The sequence below is a fragment of the Hyperolius riggenbachi genome, chromosome 6 (genome assembly GCF_040937935.1).
Source record: "Hyperolius riggenbachi isolate aHypRig1 chromosome 6, aHypRig1.pri, whole genome shotgun sequence".
In the NCBI taxonomy this organism is placed as follows: domain Eukaryota; kingdom Metazoa; phylum Chordata; class Amphibia; order Anura; family Hyperoliidae; genus Hyperolius; species Hyperolius riggenbachi.
The window spans coordinates 173,786,016-173,796,777 of record NC_090651.1 but is presented as its reverse complement, the minus strand read 5'-3'; the positions used below and the strand labels follow the sequence as shown (position 1 = coordinate 173,796,777).

At 49.6% G+C, this 10,762-nt stretch overlaps 1 pseudogene; it reads left to right on the top strand.

Annotated features, from left to right (window-relative positions):
* The first annotated feature begins 460 nt into the window (after positions 1-460).
* LOC137522608 (uncharacterized) lies at positions 461-1,126 on the top strand (annotated as a pseudogene).
* The last annotated feature ends 9,636 nt before the right edge of the window (positions 1,127-10,762 follow it).

Here is a 10,762-nt window from a genome sequence, read left to right as displayed (position 1 = left end):
AATACCCCTTTTTAAAATTCGAGTTTGGTCGAATTCGAATAGTAAATTATTCAAGGTCAGTCGAATATTCGAGTCGAATATTTTTTACTATTCGATTCGACCTCGGACTTCGAGCTCACTATTCGAGCTGACTATTCGAATTGGCCTTAAATAGCTTCCAACACTTGTTTTGAGGGTGAATGATGCAAGAAACATCTTTTTTTCCAAGTAACAACAGCAAGTGATTATGTGGGGATGTTCCTTTAAAAAAAAAAAGGTGGAAAGAGAAGTTGTGTCCAGAATTTTGTTCAGTACTGTATATACTTCTTCTTCTTCTTCTTCTTCTTATTTATCTTCTATATCTTCTTCTTCTTCTTCTATATCTTCTTCTATATCTTCTTCTTCTATATCTTCTTCTATATCTTCTTCTTCTTCTTCTATATTGTCTTCTTCTTCTTCTTCTTCATCTTCTTCATCTTCTTCATCATCATCTTCTTCTTCATCTTCTTCATCTTCTTCTTCTTCATCTTCTTCTTCTTCATCTTCTTCATCTTCTTCTTCATCTTCTTCATCTTCTTCTTCTTCATCTTCTTCTTCTTTATCTTCTTCATCTTCTTCTTCTTCATCTTCTTCATCTTCTTCATCTTCTTCTTCTTCATCTTTTCCATCTTCTTCTTCTTCATCTTCTTCATCTTCTTCTTCTTCATCTTCTTCATCTTCTTCTTCATCTTCTTCATCTTCTTCTTCTTCATCTTCTTCTTCTTCTTCTTCATCATCTTCTTCATCTTCTTCATCTTCTTCTTCTTCTTCATCTTCTTCATCTTCTTCATCTTCTCCATCTTCTTCTTCTTCATCTTCTTTATCTTCTTCTTCTTGATCTTCTTCATCTTCTTCTTCTTCATCTTCTTCATCTTCTTCTTCTTGATCTTCTTCATCTTCTTCTTCATCTTCTTCATCTTCTTCTTCTTCTTCTTCTTCATCATCTTCTTCATCTTCTTCATCTTCTTCTTCTTCTTCTTCTTCTTCTTCATCTTCTTCATCTTCTTCATCTTCTCCATCTTCTTCTTCTTCATCTTCTTCATCTTCTTCTTCTTGATCTTCTTCATCTTCTTCTTCTTCATCTTCTTCATCTTCTTCTTCTTGATCTTCTTCTTCTTCTTCTTCTTCTTCTTCATCTTCTTCTTCTTCATCTTCTTCTTCTTCTCCTTCTTCTTCATCTTCTTCTTCTTCTTCTTCTTCTTCTCCTTCTTCTTCTTCTCCTTCTTCTTCTTCTCCTTCTTTTTCTATATCGTCTTCTTCTTCTTCACTTATTTCTCTTTCCAATTTTTTTTTTAAAGAAATGCAGCTATTTTTGAGCGTAACAAATAGCTGGTGGCGCACGCATGTTGGAAGCGCCATTGTATGTGCTCCCTGGCAGTGGAAACACACAGACAGCAGGAGGTAAATTCAGCAGCAGGAGGAGGAGGATGAGTGTGTGGCAGCAGGCAGTCAATGAGGCAGGCAGCGTGACAAAATAGCCCTGGTACCTAGCGGTGATACCAGGGCTGTAAATAAACACAGCAGGCAGGAGGTCCCAGACAGCGGTCGTGCAGCCCACATCGTGTCTAATACACAACTGGGACAACACAGTTTTCAACCCGGGCACCTCTGAAAAATTAAACCTTTTTTTTTTTAATGGTTTTTTGGTTTTGTTTGTAAAACAAATTACACAGATATATAGCTATTTTTTGACGTAATAGCTGGTGGCAGAGTGGCAGCAGAATTTAATTCTGTGTACCCTGGCAGTGGGAAACACAGACAGACAGCAGCAGCAGGAGGAATGGAGGAGTAGTGTGAGTGTGGCAGCAGGCAGGCAGCGTGACATAATAGCCCTGGTACCTAGCGGGTGATACCAGGGCTGTAAATAAACACAACAGGAGGTCCCAGACAGCGGTCGTGCAGCCCACATCGTGTCCAATACACAACTGGGACAACACAGTTTTCAACCCGGGCACCTCTGAAAAATTAAAACTTTTTTTTTTTTATGGTTTTTTGGTTTTGTTTGTAAAACAAATTGCACAGATATATAGCTATCTTTTGACATAATAGCTGGTGGCAGAGTGGCAGCAGAATTTAATTCTGTGTACCCTGGCAGTGGGAAACACAGACCGACAGCAGCAGCAGCAGGAGGAATGGAGGAGTAATGTGAGCAGCTATTGTTTGACGTAATAGCTGGTGGCAGAGTGGCAGCAGAATGTAAATCTGTGTACCCTGGCAGTGGGAAACACAGACAGACAGCAGCAGCAGCAGGAGGAATGGAGGAGTAGTGTGAGTGTGGCAGCAGGCAGGCAGCGTGACATAATAGCCCTGGTACCTAGCGGGTGATACCAGGGCTGTAAATAAACACAACAGGAGGTCCCAGACAGCGGTCGTGCAGCCCACATCGTGTCCAATACACAACTGGGACAACACAGTTTTCAACCCGGGCACCTTTGAAAAATTAAACCTTTTTTTTTTTTTATGGTTTTTTGGTTTTGTTTGTAAAACAAATTACACAGATATATAGCTATCTTTTGACGTAATAGCTGGTGGCAGAGTGGCAGCAGAATTTAATTCTGTGTACCCTGGCAGTGGGAAACACAGACCGACAGCAGCAGCAGCAGGAGGAATGGAGGAGTAATGTGAGCAGCTATTGTTTGACGTAATAGCTGGTGGCAGAGTGGCAGCAGAATGTAATTCTGTGTACCCTGGCAGTGGGAAACACAGACAGACAGCAGCAGCAGCAGGAGGAATGGAGGAGTAGTGTGAGTGTGGCAGCAGGCAGGCAGCGTGACATAATAGCCCTGGTACCTAGCGGGTGATACCAGGGCTGTAAATAAACACAACAGGAGGTCCCAGACAGCAGTCGTGCAGCCCACATCGTGTCCAATACACAACTGGGACAACACAGTTTTCAACCCGGGCACCTCTGAAAAATTAAACTTTTTTTTTTTTTTTTATGGTTTTTTGGTTTTGTTTGTAAAACAAATTACACAGATATATAGCTATTTTTTGACGTAATAGCTGGTGGCAGAGTGGCAGCAGAATTTAATTCTGTGTACCCTGGCAGTGGGAAACACAGACCGACAGCAGCAGCAGCAGGAGGAATGGAGGAGTAGTGTGAGTGTGGCAGCAGGCAGGCAGCGTGACATAATAGCCCTGGTACCTAGCGGGTGATACCAGGGCTGTAAATAAACACAACAGGAGGTCCCAGACAGCGGTCGTGCAGCCCACATCGTGTCCAATACACAACTGGGACAACACAGTTTTCAACCCGGGCACCTCTGAAAAATTAAACCTTTTTTTTTTTATGGTTTTTTGGTTTTGGTTTTACAACCAATTACACAGATATAGCTATTTTTTGACGTAATAGCTGGTGGCAGAGTGGCAGCAGAATGTAATTCTGTGTACCCTGGCAGTGGGAAACACAGGCAGACAGCAGCAGCAGCAGGAGGAATGGAGGAGTAGTGTGAGTGTGGCAGCAGGCAGGCAGCATGACATAATAGCCCTGGTACCTAGCAGGTGATACCAGGGCTGTAAATAAACACAACAGGAGGTCCCAGACAGCGGTCGTGCAGCCCACATCGTGTCCAATCCACAACTGTGACAACACAGTTTTCAACCCGGGCACCTCTGAAAAATTAAACCTTTTTTTTTTTATGGTTTTGTAGTTTTGGTTTTACAACCAATTACACAGATATAGCTATTTTTTGACGTAATAGCTGGTGGCAGAGTGGCAGCAGAATGTAAATCTGCGTACCCTGGCAGTGGGAAACACAGACAGACAGCAGAAGGGCAGTACACAGCAGCCCACTGTAGTTGTAAAATGTGTGGCTGCAGGCGACTTAATAGTTAAAGTGAACCAGGCTGGCTTAGTGAGCAGGAGCCAGGAGGTGGTAAAGGGTGGTAAGGCACATTAACGATGGTTCTAAGTTCCGGCAGCCAGTTCATGTCCCCCTCTCGCCGACAACAGGGGCCAGGAACTCGCCTTCCACCCACGCCTGGTTCATCTTGAGAAACGTCAGTCTGTCCACAGACTTGTGAGACAGACGTGAGCGTTTCTCGGTGACCACGCCACCAGCTGCACTGAAGCAGCGCTCGGACAGCACGCTGAAAGGGGGGCAGGACAGCACTTCCAGGGCGTACTGCGCCAGCTCGCTCCAGATCTCCAGGTGCTTGACCCAATACTCCATGGGATCAACAGGGGCATCGCTGTCAAGCCCATGTAGTCAGCCACCATGCGGGTCAGGCGCTGGCTGTGACCGGAGGAGGATGCTGCTGCATGCACCTCCTCTCTAGTCACTGCTGCCGGAGCCTCTACAGTCCTGTAGAGCTCGTGGCTGAGAGACAGCAGGTCTGTGGGGCGCTTGCTGCTGGATGCAGGCACCTGCTGCTGCCTCTGTGCTGGCTGCTGGACAGTGGGGGTGGAAGGCTGGGGGAAGGCTTCCTCCAAGCGCTCAACAAGGGCCTGCTGCAAGCTCCTTATTTGTTGCGCTGGGTCTCCTCCTGCAGGCGGCAGGAACTGGCTCAACTTCCCCTTGAGGCGTGGGTCCAACATCATGCTGATCCAGATGTCCTCCCTCTGCTTCATCTGGATCACCCTGGGGTCCTTGCGCAGGCACGCCAGCATGTGCGCTGCCATTGGGAAGAGGCGGGCCACGTGTGCTGGCACATTGATGGCAGTGCTGTCCTCATCCTCCTCCTCTGCCTCGTCAGCCTCATCCTCTCTCCACCCCCGCACCAACTCAGCTGCGCTGTGCTGCTCCCCCTCATCAGCAGCAAGGTCAGGGACCTCCACCAAGTCCTCCTCCTCCTCCCCCTCAGAGGTGGACTGTGCAGCTGCTTGCCGCTCCTGCTGGTCCAAGGCTGCCGCTCCCTGTTCCAGCAAAGCATCGAGGGCCCTGTTCAGCAGACAAACCAGGGGCACCCACTCGCAGACCATAGCATGGTCCCTGCTCACCATGTTAGTGGCCTGCAGAAAGGGAGCCAGCACTAAGCACACCTGCTGCATGTGCCTCCAGTCATCATCGGGGACGATGGACGGGATGTTGCTGGTCTTGTCCCTTCTCTGAGCGGCGGAAACAGTGGCCAGGGCAAGGTACGGGTTGACAGCGTGCTTCTGTTCAACCAGACGCTCCAACATCGCCAGGGTGGAGTTCCAGCGAGTCGGAACGTCAAGGATCAGCCGATGGCGTGGCAGCTCCAGCTCCTTTTGCACGTCTTCCAGGCTCGCACAGGCTGCAGCCGAGCGCCGGAAGTGACGCACAACGTTCCTTGCCATTTCCAGCAGTTCGCCCATCCCCTGGTAGGTGCGCAAGAACTTCTGCACCACCAGGTTCAGCACGTGGGCAAGACAGGGGATGTGGGTCAGGTTTCCCCTGTCTATTGCGGCAACCAGATTGGCCCCATTGTCGGCCACCACCTCTCCGACTCTGAGGCCTCTGGGGGTCAGCCAAATCCTCTCCTGCTCCTGGAGTTTGGCCAACACATGGGTTGCCGTCAGCTTGGTCTTCCCAAGGCTGACCAAGTGCAGCAGCGCTTGGCAGTGGTAGGCCTTCACGCTGCTGCTGAGGCGGGGGGTTTGGCCAGGTGTGCCGGAGGATGGCAGAGGATCGGAGGAACCTGCTGCAGTTCCCCCGACCCTGCGGGGTGGCACCACCCACTGTGTTGCTGCTGCTGCTGTGCCCGCTGCTGCTCTCCCATCCTCACCCCCTTCCACCAAGCTGACCCAGTGGACAGTGAAGGACAGGTAGCGCCCTGTCCAGAAGCGGCTGCTCCAGGAGTCTATGGTGACGTGGACCCTTTCACCAACCGCGTGCTCCAGCCCTCGCTCCACATTGGCCATCACAAAGCGGTGCAGTGCAGGAATGGCCTTGCGGGCGAAGAAGTGTCTGCTGGGGAGCTGCCAGTCTGGGGCTGCGCAAGCAAGCAGCGCATGAATGTCGCTCCCCTCCTGCACGAGCGTGTACAGCAGGAGTTGGGAGCACATGGCCCGTGCCAGCAAGCCGTTCAGCTGCCGCACGCGACGGCTGCTGGGAGGCAGAGCCCTAACCACCCCCTGGAAGGACTCGCTCAAAAGGCTCTGGCGTGGCCTTTTGCTGGCACGGGAATCAGCAGACACAGCAGAGGAGGCCACTGAGGACTGGCTGCCAGAACAGGCCTCAGTGTCAGCGGCAGGAGTTGCAGAGGGGGGAGGAGCAGTGCGTTTCCGCACTCCTGCTGGTGCTGCTGGAGGAGCAGGAGGGCGGGTGGCTGCTGTTGCTGCTGCTGCTGAAGGCTGTGCAGTGATGGGTGTGGTGCCACTGCCAGCACCAGATGCCTTCAGCCTCTGGAACTCCTCATGCTGGTGGAAATGTTTCGCAGCAAGGTGGTTGATGAGCGAGCTGGTGCTGAACTTTAAGGGGTCTGCACCTCTGCTCAACTTCCGCTGACAGTGGTTGCAAGTGGCGTACTTGCTGTCCACAGTGGGCATGGTGAAAAAGCGCCAGATTGGTGACAAAAACAACCCCCTACGGCATGGAACCGCTGCTGCCTGTCTCCCTGTGGTGGTTGGGGGGGGGGGGGGGGCTTGGGTGCGGCTGGTGGTAGTACTGGCAGATGCTGCTGCTGCTGCTGCTGCTGAGCCTGAGACACCAGCAGGCTGGGGGACCTGCCTACTGCTGCCAATGCTTACAATGATGCGCCTCCTTGCAAGGCCCACAAGCGCATCCTCCTCCTCAGAGCTGCTGATGACGACATCCCCTGGAGCTGGTGGCACCCAGTCTCTGTCTGTCACCGTGTCATCATCATCCTCCCCCTCCTGAAACATGTCCTGCTGGGATGATGACCCCCCAAACTCCTCTCCTGATGCATGGATGGGCTGCTTGACTGTCGCCACAGTCTTGCTGTCCAATCCCTCATCCCCCAAAGTGCCCATCAGCATCGCCTCCTCAAGATCGCCAACAACAGCAGACAATTTACTCATGATGCCTGGGGTCAAAAGACTGCTGAATGACAGGTCGGCGAGTGACGGTGAACTGGCCTCCTCCCCAGGCCCTGCTGGGCGGCTGCTGCGAACAGGGGTGGTGGTGGTGGTGAGGGTGGAGGCCTCGGATGCAGAGCTGATGGCGGGCTGCTCATCCTCCGTCATCAGTTGCACCACAGTGTCTGCATCCTTTTCCTCAATGGGACGTTTCCGACCCGGCTGGAGGAAAATCGGAGCAGGTGCTACACGCTGCTGCTGCTGTGTCTCTGCAGCGTGAGATGCAGATGCTCCTGCTGGGCGGCGCCCAAGGCGTCCACGGCCAGTGGCTATAGGAGGAATGTTAGCCACTGATGCTGCTGCTGCTGCTGCGGAACTGTGCATGGTGGCGTGGCCGCGCCCGCGGCTTGCCACAATGCTGCTCCCTCTCCTCCTGATTCCCTTGCTGCCCTTCCCCTTGCCCAAACCGCGCTGGCTGCCACTTCCAGACATCTTCAATGTTTTGGGCGTAAACACAAACGTTTTTTAAAAGGGCGGGTGAAAAGTGGGGTACTTTAATGGAGTGGGTTGGTGGGCGAGGTGACTGAGTGAGTGTCTAGTACAGTAAGTAAGTAGTTACAGAGTCAGTAAGTACAACTAGAAGTTACAATAATCAGTAGTAATAATCACAAGGAAATAGAGTGTGTGTACACAGACAGTGAGTGAGTGCACGCACACGCAGGAGCTAGCCTATGAACAGTGACTGAGTGTCCCTACTAGTACAGTAAGTAGTAACAGTAAGTACAACCAGAAATTACAATAATCAATCAGTAATCAGAAGGAAATAGAGTGTGTGTACAGTACACAGACAGTGAGTGCACGCACACGCAGGAGCTAGTAGCCTATGAACAGTGACAGTGAGTGTCCTAGTACAGTTACAGTATATAACTATTCAGAAGGAAATAGAGTGTGTGTACAGTACACAGACAGTGAGTGCACACACACGCAGGAGCTAGTAGCCTATGAACAGTGACAGTGAGTGTCCTAGTACAGTTACAGTATATAACTATTCAGAAGGAAATAGAGTGTGTGTACACTACAGTACACAGACAGTGAGTGCACGCACACGCAGGAGCTAGTAGCCTATGAACAGTGACAGTGAGTGTCCTAGTACAGTTACAGTATATAACTATTCAGAAGGAAATAGAGTGTGTGTACACTACAGTACACAGACAGTGAGTGCACGCACACGCAGGAGCTAGTAGCCTATGAACAGTGACAGTGAGTGTCCTAGTACAGTTACAGTATATAACTATTCAGAAGGAAATAGAGTGTGTGTACACTACAGTACACAGACAGTGAGTGCACGCACACGCAGGAGCTAGTAGCCTATGAACAGTGACAGTGAGTGTCCTAGTACAGTTACAGTATATAACTATTCAGAAGGAAATAGAGTGTGTGTACACTACAGTACACAGACAGTGAGTGCACGCACACGCAGGAGCTAGTAGCCTATGAACAGTGTCAGTGAGTGAGTGTCCTAGTACAGTTACAGAATATAACTATTCAGAAGGAAATAGAGTGTGTGTACAGTACACAGACAGTGAGTGCACGCACACGCAGGAGCTAGTAGCCTATGAACAGTGACAGTGAGTGTCCTAGTACAGTTACAGTATATAACTATTCAGAAGGAAATAGAGTGTGTGTACAGTACACAGACAGTGAGTGCACGCACACGCAGGAGCTAGTAGCCTATGAACAGTGACAGTGAGTGTCCTAGTACAGTTACAGTAAATAACTATTCAGAAGGAAATAGAGTGTGTGTACACTACAGTACACAGACAGTGAGTGCACGCACACGCAGGAGCTAGTAGCCTATGAACAGTGTCAGTGAGTGAGTGTCCTAGTACAGTTACAGTATATAACTATTCAGAAGGAAATAGAGTGTGTGTGTACAGTACACAGACAGTGAGTGCACTGCACGCACACGCAGGAGCTAGTAGCCTATGAACAGTGACAGTGAGTGTCCTAGTACAGTTACAGTATATAACTATTCAGAAGGAAATAGAGTGTGTGTACACTACAGTACACAGACAGTGAGTGTACGCACACGCAGGAGCTAGTAGCCTATGAACAGTGTCAGTGAGTGAGTGTCCTAGTACAGTTACAGTATATAACTATTCAGAAGGAAATAGAGTGTGTGTGTACAGTACACAGACAGTGAGTGCACTGCATGCACACGCAGGAGCTAGTAGCCTATGAACAGTGACAGTGAGTGTCCTAGTACAGTTACAGTATATAACTATTCAGAAGGAAATAGAGTGTGTGTACACTACAGTACACAGACAGTGAGTGCAGGCACACGCAGGAGCTAGTAGCCTATGAACAGTGTCAGTGAGTGAGTGTCCTAGTACAGTTACAGTATATAACTATTCAGAAGGAAATAGAGTGTGTGTGTACAGTACACAGACAGTGAGTGCACTGCACGCACACGCAGGAGCTAGTAGCCTATGAACAGTGACCGAGTGAGTGTCCTAGTACAGTTACAGTATATAACTACAATACAAAATACAATCAATCAGTACTAAAGGACAGCAGAAATACTGGTATAGATGAGAAATAAACAGAGGACAGGAGAGAACAGCTGCCCACACAGGCAAGGCCCTGAGGCCTAAAGCTGTAAGCCTGCAGCAGCTGTCTGAGTCTCTCTATGTAACACAAAAGCTACTAACTAAAATACAATGTCTATCTAACTAACAACAATATAGGTGTATATAGGAGGTGTATGTGAGCAAAAACGCTAGGTAAATGACCACAATAAAGCTCTTGCTAAGCCAACGCACAAAGGAGCAGATCTCTCTCTGTGCAAAGTCAGGCAAGGACGGAGAAACACAACATGGCGGCCGCTATTTATAGGGTAGGGGCTGGCCAGGGTCCCCCTCAGTGATTGTCTGCCGTCAGAGGGCCTGGGAGCCCTCTGATTGGCTCTAAGGACATCAATCTGGGCTATGACGCTATTCGAGCTCGGTATTCGAGCTCGAATAGCGCTGTTAGCTCGAATAGCGCGAATAGTGAATGGGCTATTCGAGTTCACTCGAATAGCCCATTCGAACAGCTCCAGCTATTCGGAGCTCGAATACCGAGCTCGAATAGCTGAAAAAGAGCTCGAATATTCGAGCTACTCGAATAATCGAGCTCTGCTGAGCACCACTGGTCGCCGCAACACAAGTGCAGTAATGGGTATTACACAATGTGCAGCTGATACAGTTAGTCACTGAATGTGCTGGGCCTGGCTGGCAGTGGCACTGCACACAGTATGAATTACAAAAGCTGTCGCTGCAACACAAGTGCAGTAATAATGGGTATTACACAATGTGCAGCTGATACAGTTAGTCACTGAATGCGCTGGGCCTGGCTGGCAGTGGCACTGCACACAGTATGAATTATAAAAGCTGTCGCCGCAACACAAGTGCAGTAATAAAGGGTAATACACAATGTGCAGCTGATACAGTTAGTCACTGAATGTGGTGGGCCTCGCTAACAGTGACACTGCACACAGTGTGAATTACAAAAGCTGTTGCCACAACACAAGTGCAGTAATAATGTACAGGCACAGGCAATTAGCCTGTGCCTGCATGGTGGAGCCAGCCCCTATAGGGTTAATTTTTCCCTTGTACTGGCTCTCCTCTTGATTTTTCAGGTGTGCCCCCCCAGGTAGCTGGGGAAAGATTGAAGGGAGCGCCGCTGATTGGCCGCAGTTTCGCGGGCCTGACAGGACAGCCAATAAGGAGCAGGCACAGAGGATAAAAGAGCCGGCTGCAGGAC